The following is a 14,540-nucleotide window of genomic DNA, read 5'->3' as shown; positions in this document are numbered from 1 at the left end:
CACTGCATTGCAACAATCGGCACGCGGAAAATATAGATTGAGAGCCACTGCCGTGCACATTATAATGGGCCGGGGCCCGGGCCCAGACCAGGCCCGCAGAAAACGGGCCAACGTCGCCGCCGCTTCTGTCTCCGTGCGTATTACACGCGTTACGCAAGGAAGAATCGCTTCGCTCGCTCGCTCGCTCGCTCGAACCTCCGTGTGTCTCGACGCTGGAATCGTCATTAACGATAGGATGAACAAACCACTGGCCTCAATACGCGCCGGCTAAATGTTTCGATTCACTGGCAACAATCGCGACCACCGAGCGGCACACCGTCGTCGTCGTCGTCGTCGTCGTCGTCTTCGTCTTCGTCTTCGTCTTCGTCGCGGCCCACCGTCTAACGCGTCACCGTGGATCATCGATCATTCCACGCTACAACGCACCTCTCCTGTGCCTGCGGAACGATCTATCGATCGTTTATTGGTCGATCGATCGGACTATTCTCGGACGCAAAAATGCTCGATCGATCTCGAGATGGAAATTGCTTCCGGAAAATCTCAAGCGAAAGTGAGTATAGTCTTTTAGAAATGTTCGGGAAAGATGTTTCGCTCGAAGCAAATGTTCGATAAAGAAATGGTAAAGCTATGTATTTAATATTAATAGGAAGTGATAAAGTTGAATATTTAACCCTCTGTAGGCTCAACTTTGCTCAAAAATTCGGCCCATAAAGGGTTAATAGAAATAGAAGCTTTGTTACTTAGTTTACACGTGTTCTCGGTAGAATTTCTTTTTTCCATCAAAAAACTGTCGAGTTAATAGACGGGTTAACGCATCGCGTACCGGCTAATTTTCAGAAAACTGAATTGTGATGGCAACTTTCACTGAGGTCAACTTATATCACTATACATAGAAAAACTCAGATATCATATTGTTACGTAATATATTTTAAATAGATAATCAATTTGAATTAAATTTTATATTTCTTCAATGCTGCGGTAATTAGCGAAGTTATAGCTAAGTGTCTTTATAAAAAAACGAGATTTCTCGTTACCGGTACGCAATGGGTTAATAGACGATTAATAGAGAGAACGAATAATTACTGAACAGAAGAGAAGCTGCGCGAGCTTGCGACGGATTGGACGATCCTCGGTGGCAGCGTTCGTCCGCCAGAAGCTTGCCGCGGGTTCACATCGCACACGAGAACCTGTCAGCAAAATTTTCTGACACACTTTCGGTGCTTCACCTTGCGCGCACTGCCTCCGATAATTCCTGCGTCTCGCGTCCGGCCTACGTACGGCGCGACCGGCAACTGTACGACCAGTCTAGAGCGCAGAAACTAGAGCACGGTGTACGCTTATCGGATTAATTGCTGGCACCGACGCGTTTTGATTACAACGATTCCTCGAATCGGGAATTATCGGGGAATGTTAGAGGCGGCTCCTCTAGCGCGACGGATCCCCGCGTTTCTGCTTTCGATAGCGGGACGCGTTCAAAATTCCGTTCACTCCGTCGAGCGTGAAAATGAATTCGGTGACCGCTTTTAACCCTTAGCACAGATGGTATAATCTATCGGGAACTGCAACTAATTTTTATAGTATCTCCAGTGAAAATGAAAAACGCTGTAACGTTCCTTCGATCTTTTATTTTCCTTCTCAGTAGAAAATTTGGATGTGCGGAGAATCGAATAATTTTAGGGTAGTTTCTTTGATTCATTAAAATATTCAGTATAACTGATGCAATATTAGCCTAGTTCAAAGGGTTAATCGATCACCAATTTGCTTTCCATGGTGTTCTCTGTTCACTTAACGCCGAAATTTCTCAGTTTCTCAATGCCAGAGCAAAATCTAATCAAACATTGCGTAACGTGTGATTCGCGGTTGCTTCTCTTTAAATTCTAGATTCAACAGACTCTAAACTAAACCGATACACTTATATTCTTCGATTCCATCCAGTTCTATACACAATTATCCAAAATCCAACGAGCGAAGCTCACCGATTCGAACAGCGACAAAAGTGCAACGAACTGTTTAAAATATGTAGACTTCCCAGCGAATTTGCATTCGCGAATTCTAATTTCACCGAAGATATGCAGCTGTATATCGACGCGCGAACGCGAAAGCCCGCAGATTCGCGCAGAAATCGGCGGGAAGTACTTGGAGCGTACGCGGAGAGCGATAAGGCTCGCGAGCGATTGTTTGCAGAAGACTTATCATCAGATAAACCGCTTCGCGCGGCTCTCAGACGAATCAATCACGGATCGCGGAAGCTTCGATCGGATGTTGGAAGCTGCTCGCTTCCATTCTCTCTCTCGGATAGGCGTGTGTTCGGGAACCGAACCGACCGATAGGGGCGCGTGTGCGTCGACGACGTTGCGAAGTAATTACGCAACGATACGTGACCCACCGCAGCGGACTGTTAATTGCTGGAAGGTGTTCGTTCGTCAAGGTTGCGAACTATAGATAAGTAAAAGCTAGAAACCGAAGTGGGAACGGGAGGCTTCCTCGGAATCCGATGCAGCTCGATTTTCGAAAGGAAATTCCCTCTGGTAACACTGGCTTTACGGAACGCGTCAAATTGACGCATATTGGATTTTAGAAATATTATTTTCTAAATGTTTACGCCGATTTTTATCGATGAGATCACACTGACATGTACCCCAATTACTATCGAATCTCCAGTTTCCACAATCTAAATAAACGAGCGTCGATTCTTTTAGGAATAATAGAATGAGGTGTACAATAAATGCCCGTTAACCTAGTGTTAACCAGTTAAATGTGTCCGACGAGTATACACGTCATAAAGCTTGACGCGATACTAATTCTTTCAGCGATGAACTCTTGATTTTTTCACATAAACATGAACACTCGATCGTTGGTTAAGCGAAGAACGAGACCTCGAGTCGGTCGAAACACGAACGACGTATCAACTCGTCTTTCCCGGTTGACAATCACGTTCGCAGGACAGCTCGTCACGGCGCAACGATTCTTTCCTCGCGCACGTCCGAGCGAAACGAGGCATCACCTTCGTTTTATCCAGCAATTGCACACCGGCGAATTACCTTGCCTTCGAGGACGAACCGCCGCCGTCTTCCTCCGGCATTCGGCGATCATAGATTCCCATTAATTTTTCTAGCGAGTTCTAGCTTCGCGCTGCATCGTGCAATATGAAATATCGAACCGATTGTCCGCGAGCCGATCGATCAGCCGATTCTAGAGCATCCAGCGGCTTCAGGTTCAGTCAACCCTTCGTCTCGCAGCATCGAGTGAAACTCGATCAAGATTTTCAATTCAATTTATTCGTTTCGTTAATTTCCGATTCATTACTCTAACCCTTTGCGGACGAAGATTCTTTGAAATACAAAACCTTCGGTAGATGAAGTTAAATTATATATTGACTGCTTAATTAATAGAGTAGGAAACTACGTACTGATCTCTTGCTGTTTCACTAATTAAATCATTTGTACGCGAATTAGTCTTCCAAATATGAACATTTCATCTCGCCGGAATTTCAACATTCGCCCGCAAAGAGTTAACAATCGAAACGCATTCTTTTCTATCCCAACCAAAAACAGCACATTTTCAATGGCCACGCTTACGAACAGAGCCATAAACGCCAACAATCGCCTAATAATTATTATCAGCCAGCGAATAACCTCCAGAAATCGTCCACGGAACTTGCAGACCAACGACGAACGTGTTCAAAGTGAGTACCTGTTAACCTCCATGAACAAGATGATCGTCGACCGTCGTCGACGGAGCTCTCACGGAAAATGGAACAAGATGTTCGCTGGTAGAAGTATCGAGGAATCTTCTGAAAGAATCCGGGAGGCTTGACGTAACACGCGATCCGACGCGATAAGTTATCTGCGATCCGTACTCGTCCGTTATCGTCGCGGAAGGCTCGCGCCGCGCCGGGACGCGACCGATCGATAAGGGAATTTGATTTTCCGCGGTGAATAACGAGAATCTCAATAATTCAGCGGGCACGTAGCCGGTCACGAACACGATTCGCCGTGCAATCGCTGCCTCTTCTTCGTTTCGCCGAGATAATCGTGAACGCGTAACCTTCCGGCGAACGCCGCGAGATCTCGATAACTCGAAGCGAGCGGTAATGACGAATGGAAGATCGTCGATGCAAGATGCTGGGAGAGATCTCGAATGAATTCCAAATTGGATTCTGAATTAGAGAAAAATCGGTTCGAGAAATTTGGAAGGGATTCGACGTCCTTCGTAGGATCTTAGATCGATGTGCTTTTTGTTCAAAGCATACTATAGACTGAATAGTCACTTTTCACCAGTCTAACCGAAACTATAATCTTGAAGACACTGCGTTTGAATGATTTATGTTGATGTAGATATCGCGACACGGTTTAACGCGAGACCTTTTAACTAGACTCAAGGAACCCAATTTGGCGGATACTGAATGTTTTAAACGTTATTTAGTAAGTTTTAATTATTAAGGTACAATCTTTGTGATCTATATTAGTAAACACGTAGTTTTCTAGGAACAATAGAATAAAGAGTAGAATAAACGTCCGTGAATCTAGTGTTAAGCCCTTGCCCTACGAGTGAGACTCGTGGAGATTTTCAACATGATTCAACAAACATATATTACTCAGTATATTCGAACTTAAAGTAAATATTATTCCTCTGTAATCAACTATTATACTTAAAAGGAAATATAGGCGTAACATATGCTTGGAATTTTTCTCTCATTCCAATAAATAATTAATGACAAAGTAGCCGTATCGATCGGAGTTGAGGAAGAAATAGGCCAAGGGGTTAAACGAAGGAGAAAATTAGAGATTACCGAACAATATAGATACACGCAAGTAACGAGCTTCCTGTTCATCGAATACACGAGGTTCTAGTTGTCCACCAATGAAAAATGCTATTGCTAATGAGATACCGAAGCATCCAGTAGATCGTCCCAAACTTCGCTATCTTCGTGCATTTCCACGAGCGCCGGGAACAATCGAGGCTCCGCCGCGAAAAAAAGGAAAGGGGACCGTAAAAATGGCGAGCGATACCTCGGGGATTCGCCGCGCATCGGCCGGCGTTACGCAAAACACCATTTATTTGCAATTCGAATGAGAGATAAGATATATAGGCGCGCGGGTCGATCGAAGCGGCTTCTCCCCGGAGATTTTCGTGCGTGCGCCGCGTCCCCGCCGTTGCAAAACGCGCGCGTTTCGATATTTTGCAAGTTCCCGCGATCGCCCTCGACCGGTGATATTTTCGGATGATGAGGACGTTGCGACAGCCGCGAGGATTCGCGAGGATTGCGCGCGAGAGACGAGCGTTCGCTCGTTGATCCCCCGAGGGCCGTTTAATATCAGTTGACGCGCGTTATTAGTCGCGCGTGTGGAAACGAGGTTCGCGATTAACGGACGAATGTACTCGGAACCTCGATTATCCGATTTAATTGGACGCTCGGTAGACCAGGTGAATGGAGAGGAGAAGTTCCTCGAGGCGTGTAAAGCCTGACCTCGCGTACTCCGAGGTGCCATTTAAGAATCCGAATTAATGAGCTCGTAACTACTGAGTTTGCAATTATTGACTTCGCCACGGTGGACACCGATGATCGACGCTTCGGAATTGCTCGAAGATAATTGTAATATGCACTTAGTGGTTCATGCACGTCGAATGAAGCTGTTTAATAACGCAATTTGATAGTGTAATGTGAAATAATTCGCTGCGAAATAATTCTATGGAGAAACTATCAAGATTTTCATAGCGTTCAACGTCGGTGTTGACATCTACCTTCGACTCGAATGTACAAACGATAAAGCGATTACCATTGGCGCGTTCACTGCCGCGGGAAACGATCTCGTTCGAGGGAGGTCGAGAGCAAGCTTCTCGGAAGCTTTCGAGACCGTTGTGAGATCATTGCTCATACCTCTCAGTGACACAATCGGTATTTATACCGACAGGTTGTCCACGAGACGGCCGAGCCGCGTAATAGTCTTGCGTGCGTCCAGGGGGATCGTTGAATGACGAAAGATCGCCGATAGATCGACGATAATCGATTCACGGATGGCGCGTGTGCGTAATCCGCTTGCATTCACGGATAGGGGATCCCTTTCGAGGCGAGCTATTCAATTGACCTTTCAGCGAGCATTCGCGATTGCTGAATGCTGAAAATTGCCAAACGTAGTCTAATGCGTATATTGTTTGGAAACTTTCATTTTAGAACGCTAACGGTACATGCTCGAGGAGCAATGATAAATGGATGTTTGTTAGTAGTGATGATGTTTGGAACAGAAGTAGCAACGACCTTAGCAGTCCTATGTTGAAGACCTCTACCAGTTTTAACAATTTCTTCTATATTCATTTGTAGTATCACAATTGTATTTAAAGGTAACAGTTCAATGACCCCAAATATTCTTGAGTAAATAAATAGAGCGTCGTATTAAGCTGTAATCGAATCAACTAACATCGGCGTGAACCTGATGTAGTTGAGAATGTGCGGGGTTGAAAGTTCAATGGACTAATATATTCGCTTTGCTATCGTCAGATTGTTAGTTAGATCTATTAACCCTTTGCGAACGGAGATCTTTATTTTATCAACAAAAATTCCTTCAAACTCATTCTATCGAAGAACAATTCCGGAAGCGTTTGCCGGAACTTTCGAGCGTCACTTACATTTTCATCAGAGAATTATAAAACTTGTGACAACCATCCTCTTCGTAGTAACTCCGAGTATTCATTACAACGCGGGAGCGGAACAGAGCGGTTGATCAAGCCTCGAGTAGATTTGATTTTCTGCCGCGGTTACGGTACGATCCTCTCCGCCGCGAAATTACACGTTTCTGCGGCACGTGTAAACAACCGGCGCGTAATGAGGTTGTTTCGCGTTATTAACACTGGAACTACGTACCAGTCAAAATCACTGGTTTCGATTTGTTTGCTTCGCGGTTATTAATATCTTAAAAGCATTGAATGATGAATATCCAAGGAAATTTAAAAGAATTTATTGTTACAATTTTTATAGAGATTAGTGTCCTCGCTTGCCACTTTGAATTCGTTTCCCTCCCTTTTCTTTTTCCCTGATCTTCTCCTTTCCCAGAGTACACTGTCCTCTTATTTGCAAGTTTATAATCGTTTTATTTGTGTTCGATCAATCAAGAAGTTCGAACGTATCGCGTGTTTGAAGCGAATACTGCTCGAGCGACAAGGCTGGATCGCGTTAATTCGCTACGAGAAAACCGTCATTATTATTATTACGCGTGCGTGAGTCACGCTCAGATTCAATAACGCTTCCCACATTTCGCTGAGCTTCCGCCGAGTGACAGTATATTTAGAAGAGTCGCGGCGCGAATAGACTGCGCTGGCTGCAGTTCTGTTTAAATAAAGGCGTACCCAGATTGCGAGCTTGCCTCCGTGGAGATTATCGTTTTATTGGTTGGATTCGGAAAGGAAAGGTTTACAATCTCGGACTGCGAGGAATGTTAGCTTTTCCATTCTGGTCCGTGGGAAATGTTGAACTTCCAATTCTGGGTCGCTAGGAATATAAAACTTTCAATTCTGGACCGCATGGAATATGGAACTTTCAATTCTAGACCGCAAGAAACGTTACATTTACAATTCTAGACCACAAAAAATATAAAACCTTCAATTTTGGACCGCAAGAAATATTAAGCTTTCAATTCTAGACCGCAAGAAACATTAAATTTTCAATTCTGGGTACATAGAATATAAAGCTTTCAATTTTAGGCCTCAAAGAATATAGAACCTTCAATTCTGGACCGCAGGAAATGTTAAGCTTTCAATTCTATACCGCAAGAAATATTAAATTTTCAATTCTGGACCGCAAGAAATATTAAGCTTTCAACTCTTGACCGCAAGAAACATTAAATTTTCAATTCCGGGCCACGAAGATAAAACTTAGAATTCCGGACCGCAAGAAATATCGAGCTTCCAATTCTACACCGCGAGGAATCTGAAATTTCCGATTGCAGCCTGCCAGAAACGTGAAATATTCGACCGGGACACGCAGAGAGCATTAGAATTCAATGCCTCGGCAAGAACAAAAGCAGCCCAGCGGCGGTTTAAACGTCGGAGAGGCGCGGGCAGCTCGTAAAACGGCGCTCAGCGGGAAAGTGGAAGGCGCGTGGCTCGGGCCGGGGCCCGGCTCGCGCCGCTATGAAAGTGCAAGTGTAACTATTACCAGGCGACGCAACCGTGGGCTGCCGCTCTTAAGTAATACGCAGAGGCTGTTGCGCGCCTTGAGTAACGCGAACCCGCGGAGAGATGCAAGGGAAACACACGCGCGCGCGCGCGAAAGGAGAAAACGAGAGCGCCGGTCGCGCGGCCGCGACGAAGATAGACTGCGAAAGAGCAAAACGGCTCGAACAAACGAACAACGGAGAGAGAGAGAGAGAGAGGAGGTGCTAAGCCGAGGAGAGAAAGGAGCGGACAACGCCGCATGCCTCGTTGTTGACACTCGCCTCGAGAAATTGCGGCCGCGCGCAACACACCCGACGAAAAGTGGAGGACGTCGACGCAGACGTGACTTCCCAGCCGGTTTATCCCTCCGGCCTCGTCTCTCTCTCCGCCTGCTTCTCGATTGTGTCACCACGCTTTAACCCCTTAACCAGTTAACTGTGTTTGACGAGTATACGCGTCATCTTAATGGCGTTAACTTTTTCAACGACGGATTGTTTACTTTTCGAGACGAACGTGTAACTCTTCGTTTCGTTTTAGTTTCTTGTTAGGATATATTTTAAATGCATTTAACGAGTGTACGCTTCATTATTTGATTTTATTACGCGCAATGAGAGATTTTTCAAAGTAAATTCCACAGTTAGCTGGTTAAATGCCGAGCCTCCGATGTGTCCTAGCAGCAAGGATTCACCAAAAGAAATATATATAACAAGCTGCATAGAATTCATTGTGCAATTCGCTAACCTTAAGCCTTTACAGTCGAGAGATGACTCGTCTTACTGAAAGCTAGTGCAAGGGTGAGATAACGGAGCTAGAGTGAGAGATATAAACAAGGGTAAGATTATGAAGCTATCGTGAGATTAAGATGATGAAGCTTATCGCGTGAGAGAAGAAAGCGTCAATGAACTGAAGGCTAAGATATTATGAACTAGTGCGAACGGCGATCGTCTGATGTCAGGAGACCAAATCAATGATCTAATATAATAATGAAACAGCTTCATTTTTCATTCACGTTTCAATGGTGTCTTCTTGGGTGGCTGCGCGACAACCTCGACGCCATTCCGCCACTTCCGGAGCTGTCACACGACTCGGAGCCTGAGATTGTTAACCCGCGGAATTGAAACGTCGAAAGATTTCGCGGATGAAGTTAAATTCCAGCGAGAAAGGAAACTTGGCGCTGATCTCTTGTTATTCGAAAGATTCGATTGTGTCCTTGTGACTTTCTATTCTACGCAGGGAAGCTTGGTATCGCCAAAATTACGATATTCGTCTTCAAAGGGTTAAGCGTCTTGGATAATCGGGGATGGAACGGGAAGAGAATTTTCCAAATTTTTCAGGATCGATCGGTGTCTCGTATCGTTACAGATGTTATTCACCGATGAATCGGTGCATGCATCGCGCACGCTTTTTCGCGTCCCTCCGCGCGTAAAAGTGACGTCAGCGTTGATTCACGTCCAGTCACCGGTTCAAACGAAAGGGAAATGCGTTTCTCGAATCGCGTCGTGTAAGAACGAAAGTCAGTCATCAAGTGGGTCACAGGCGGGTATAGTCGGCCGGGCAGGAACGAAAAATGTAGGCTACGGCGCGCCGGCCGAGCACGAAAGTTCCAGACTACTTTGGCCGCGTTCCCACGTGACTAAACGCTCTCGGTTTCGAAAGGTAAACGAAAAATTGTCTTTAATAACACCGTTCGAACACGCGGAACGCACTCGCGGGGGAATAATATTCGCCGGTCTCCATCCGCGGTATTATTAGCCCGCGCGAAGTTGCAACAACATTTCAGGAAACAATTATGCTAACGAAGCAGTACACCGGCCGAGTGTAACACTAGTGTTCCGACAATGTGGCAGTCGGCAAACTTTTCAACGACTATCTTCGATTGTGCGGTACACATTCGAGCAATATTCGCGTTGAGCTTCTTCGTTTTGTAGTGTCGTAGGTTTAACCCTTTGCGCACGAAGATTCTTTAACGCGTTAAGCGCCACGAAAGTCTTAAGCGTTTTCCCATAGAGTTTGCCTTTTGTAGCAAAGAAAAGTAGGAATACTTATGAATTGTTTGGCGTTGCAACGTTTGCGTTACACTATTATCAACTCAGTTGCCTTATTAAACATTTTTATTTCACAGACATGGCGCTTAACGTGTTAAGAAATTTCGTGCGCAATGAACGAGTTGCAAGCGACCGCAGAAATCATTGAGGAGCGCGAAAGGTCAGAAGCTTCTGGTCCTCGTACGGAAATTTCCCCGATGGAAACTCGTTTGAACTGTTTTCGGAGGATTAATGCGGTGCAACTTTTGTTTTCTTCTTTATCGGTCGAAAGCGAGATGAACCGGCCCCCGCCGTTGCAGAATCCATCGCAATCGCGAGCGGGAGACCGCCACGACCACGGACGACCGTCCGGAAAAGAAACGAAAGTTTCTATAAACGGAAGAATGGCTTGTTATGGAGTAACCGTTGAATCACGGTTTTCCATCGTTCGGTTTCCTACCCGACCACTTTTTCACGCGTTTCCTGCACGACGGATCGCAGGCGAGCTGAACGAAACGGCAGCGCGACTGGAATGAGGTTCTTTGATTATTTTTATCGTTTCGATTCATTGAATCTCGAAACGAGTGATTTATTTTATTCTGCTATCCCACGGAAGAGATAAAAATAATATAAACCTGAGAAAATTATCATTAGATGGAGAAACTGGTGCCTTTCCCTTAAATCCTTGAAATCGATATTAAATTCGAATATCTCCCTCTCGCCCTGAGATTCATTTTCGTTTCAAAGCCGACAGAAAGTGGTATGAAATAGTGGTAAATATTTGGAGAATGTCTTTCGCAAATTATTCATTAAATTTCTTTGAATCTTCCGCACTCGATGCACGTTGCAAACCGTCTCGTTCTTCGATGCAGCTAACCTCGCAGGATAATTGTCGCGGGAACAAGCGATTCACGGTTGAAAGCTCCGAGAACGAGGCTCGAAGAGCGGAGAACCGTTTAACCCAGATTCAAACGACTCAAGGATGAACGGTCGATGGTTTTTCGGTTGTCGGACGGTTCGACGGGAAGGGAGGAAACGCGCGGGGTATCGTCACAGACGGCAGAACTGTGGAAACGCGTGTCGCGATCCACGTAGCGAGCAACGATACGCGAAATCGTTGGAGCGGACTGTGTCGAGGTCAGAACGGTTTCTGTATTCAGAGCGTTAATTAGACACGTAATTTTGTCGTACGCGGAAAGAAAGAGTACGATCCGAGCCCGTTGCCAGCGTGTTCGGCTCGCGCAATCAATCATTCGCACTGACTGACTCCACTTTTTCTATCATTTCAAATCGCGCTGTTAACCTCTTACCTTGAGATTTATTTCTCGATGATCGATGATATTACTTTGTCATTGATAATTTAGTCAAAAAGAACAATTCTGAGGATCGTCTCGTCGTTGATTTCGTCGTCATTTTTATCGCAAGTCATCGTTTCGAGTTTGCAATTTCTTCGTCCTCTGAATGTAAGAGAATATTATTTAAATGGATTAGAAATATTCGAAAAATTCCACTGAGAAGTTTCAAAGTTTTAAAGATCAATATCTGTGAACCGTTAGAAACGAAATCTTCGTGCGTTATGTCATCGAGTCTCGGTTAATCGTTTCTATAAGGTTTTCATGGTGAAACGAATTGGCAATCTTTGTTGCAAACACCTCCGCGATTCGTTGCGAGTACATCAATTCGGATTAAAACCGCTGCACGATCGAATGTCTGATTAATGGATCCTTACGAGACACGAACAGCCTTTTGAAAATTGATGATCGACAGCTGATGATTTCTTAAGAAATTTCTGCAATTGCATCGACTATCGTTACTAACGTGAAGAATTTCTTCTATTAATATTTGAATAGAGGTAAATATTTAATGAGAACATTCTAATTTAAATAGTTTGAATCAAAATGATGAACTTATTATTTCCAGTAAAGAACAGTAACAAATAGTAGAAAATATTCCAATAAAAGTAAATCAAAGGTGTAGAATAAATCTTTCTCATTCGATCGCAAAAATAAAACATTGTCCATGTTCATCGTGATTTTTGATGATCTATAATTGCAAAGACGAAAACTTATGGAAAAGAGCTACTCGATATTTGTTAAGATACGTCCAAGCTAAAAGTGATATGTGATCCTCGACAATAATTTCTCACAAACAGATCACTCGCGTATCGACTAAAACAGAGAACTAGTCGGCCGCAGGAAAAACATGGATTAAAAGCTGCACAATATTTTCTGAAACGCCTCGATACGACCGAGAAATTCTTTACTTGAAGAATCTGAAAAGGAAGTTGTAAAGTTTTTGCAAATCACCTCGACCGACGAGTTCTCTCGAGTGCCTCTCGTGTCTGTCCATTACCGGCCACTTCTACTTGCGCCGCGTTCATGAATAATGCCCGGCATTTCGCAATAATTCGATACAGATTAATAGTTGGGAAATATTTTGATGGAAAACAGCCTGCACCGTGTTATTACAGCTCTTTATTCTGCACAGAAAATCTGAGCAATGCACGGACACGCTCGACAGTCTCGTTGAAAAGCACGCATACCTCTGCACGTTCCGATTTCATGTACACCGTAAACTATTTTCGTGGGAACGCCCGCTAGACGTCATTGCAAATTGTTTGTTATTGTTATAAAGTTATCTCGAAGAATTAGACTTCAAATTTTCAAGTTTCTGACTGTAAATATCTTGTCTATCGTTAGACTGCGAAGGTTCGTGCGAAACAATGTTTTCGACTGAACAATGCGGAGCTGAAACTGGAGCAACGGTGCAGTAGATTTAACATTAGAAATACCGTATCAGTCGAAATGACTGGTTTCAATTTTGTTTAGCAATTATTGATATCTTCGAAGCACTGAGTATTCGAAATGATTTTGAAAATAAATAGCTTCATTTCAGTACTATAACGAATGTCTGAAGAAACTGAAAATAATCTATTGTTACAATTTTTATTGGAATTGCATATTAATCGTATTAAATGCTCGGTAGTTCTAGTGTTAAGCGGTTCGTTTCTCGCGGAAATTGAAATTCAAACAAAGTTACAGAAAAATCAATACGAAACGAGCAAATCCGAACAGATTTCTCGCGAGTTCGATTGGTTATCCTTATCGCAACTGCAAAAAAACTGAATATGTAACGAGCAATTAGACTTATCTGCTAATTTGAAGCGTCGTCGAGTGCGAAGTGCTATCTATAACATTAGTAAATATTAGCGAAGCATTAGGCTACCGTTAAAATCGGAGCACGCAGAGGAAAAAAATAGAGAAACAAAGAGAAGGGGCTAAATATTTGTAGGATTAATTTGTTAAAAATCCCACGTGTTGCCGTGGTGAGGAATAACAAAAAATAGACTCACTGGGTAATACTAACAGATACTTTATTTTAACACTGGGTTTACGGAACGCGTCAAATTGACGCATATTGGATTTTAGAAATATTATTTTGTAAACGCCGATTTTGATTGGGGACCGGTGACGCGCGAGCGGTAATTTATGCAGCTGTAAAAGTTCTTTCGCGGCCGCGCTTCTCGTCTCGAGTGTCCGGCGCGAAGCACGTGCGGCGGACACCGTTGTGCACGCCCGGATGCGCCCGACGAAATGCAGCGCGCACACGGTGGTCTTTTATGCTGCGCGTCGCGTTTACGTTCACGGTGTTCCGATCAAGTTCAATGCGCGCCGCTCTCGCGGTGTTTCGCGATGCATAATTTATTAACAAATTAACTCTTCCGCCGACGAGCCGCGAGGAGAGGATCGACGGCTGACGCGTTGGCCATGGTAAACATTTTCAGCGCCGTGTTTCAAATGTTTGATAATTATATTGTGTTTGCGAGGTGATGATTATTAATGATTTGTTTCTCTAGTGTTTACGTTATACTGTTTGTCTCTTTGCTGCGTACCGAAGTTACTGTATATGATGGATAATTATTGGCGATTTATTTTCTAACGCTACGTTGTACTGTAGTAACAGAAATCGACGCTGGTGCTCGGTAAAATTTGAGTATTGTTTGCAAGCTTTAAATTCTCCAATTCTCAAATTCTAAAATTCTTAAATTCCCAAATTCTCCAATTCTCAAATTCCCAAATTCCTAAATTCTCAAACTCTCAAATTCCCAAATTCCACAACGGACAAACATTAGACATCACAACGTTAAAAACAACTCAGTGCTCGCCAGAATCGATCTATAAACTCAAAAACCTCATTATTAGATCGAGATTAGATAGCGTAATAGCTATCGGAAGAATTTGGGGAAAGTTCAGCGATGGCAACGCGTCCGCGGCGAAAAAGGCGAATGTCGGCCGGCGTGGAGGTCGACAGCTTGGCTCGAGGTTGCAGATAAATTTCGAGATCCCCGTGAATTCCGAGTGTTAT

The 14,540-nt window shown here is 44.0% G+C and overlaps 1 protein-coding gene across 4 annotated transcripts in view; it reads right to left on the bottom strand.

Moving 5' to 3' along the window:
- Positions 1-14,540, bottom strand: part of LOC116424691 (very long chain fatty acid elongase AAEL008004) — a 78,385-nt gene that overhangs the window by 24,795 nt on the left and 39,050 nt on the right. Inside the window, exon 1 of one of the 4 annotated variants that reach the window (XM_031971423.2) lies at positions 1,084-1,297. The exons of the other annotated variants lie outside the window; for them this stretch is intronic. The gene's annotated coding sequence lies outside the window, so the exon portion shown is untranslated. Of the gene's footprint in view, positions 1-1,083; positions 1,298-14,540 lie in introns of those variants that run through there. 4 annotated transcript variants of the gene reach the window in all.

The sequence above is a fragment of the Nomia melanderi genome, chromosome 5 (genome assembly GCF_051020985.1).
Source record: "Nomia melanderi isolate GNS246 chromosome 5, iyNomMela1, whole genome shotgun sequence".
Classification (NCBI taxonomy): Eukaryota; Metazoa; Arthropoda; class Insecta; order Hymenoptera; family Halictidae; genus Nomia; species Nomia melanderi.
The sequence above is the reverse complement of the archived record's forward strand: the minus strand, read 5'-3'. Positions and strand labels throughout refer to the sequence as shown.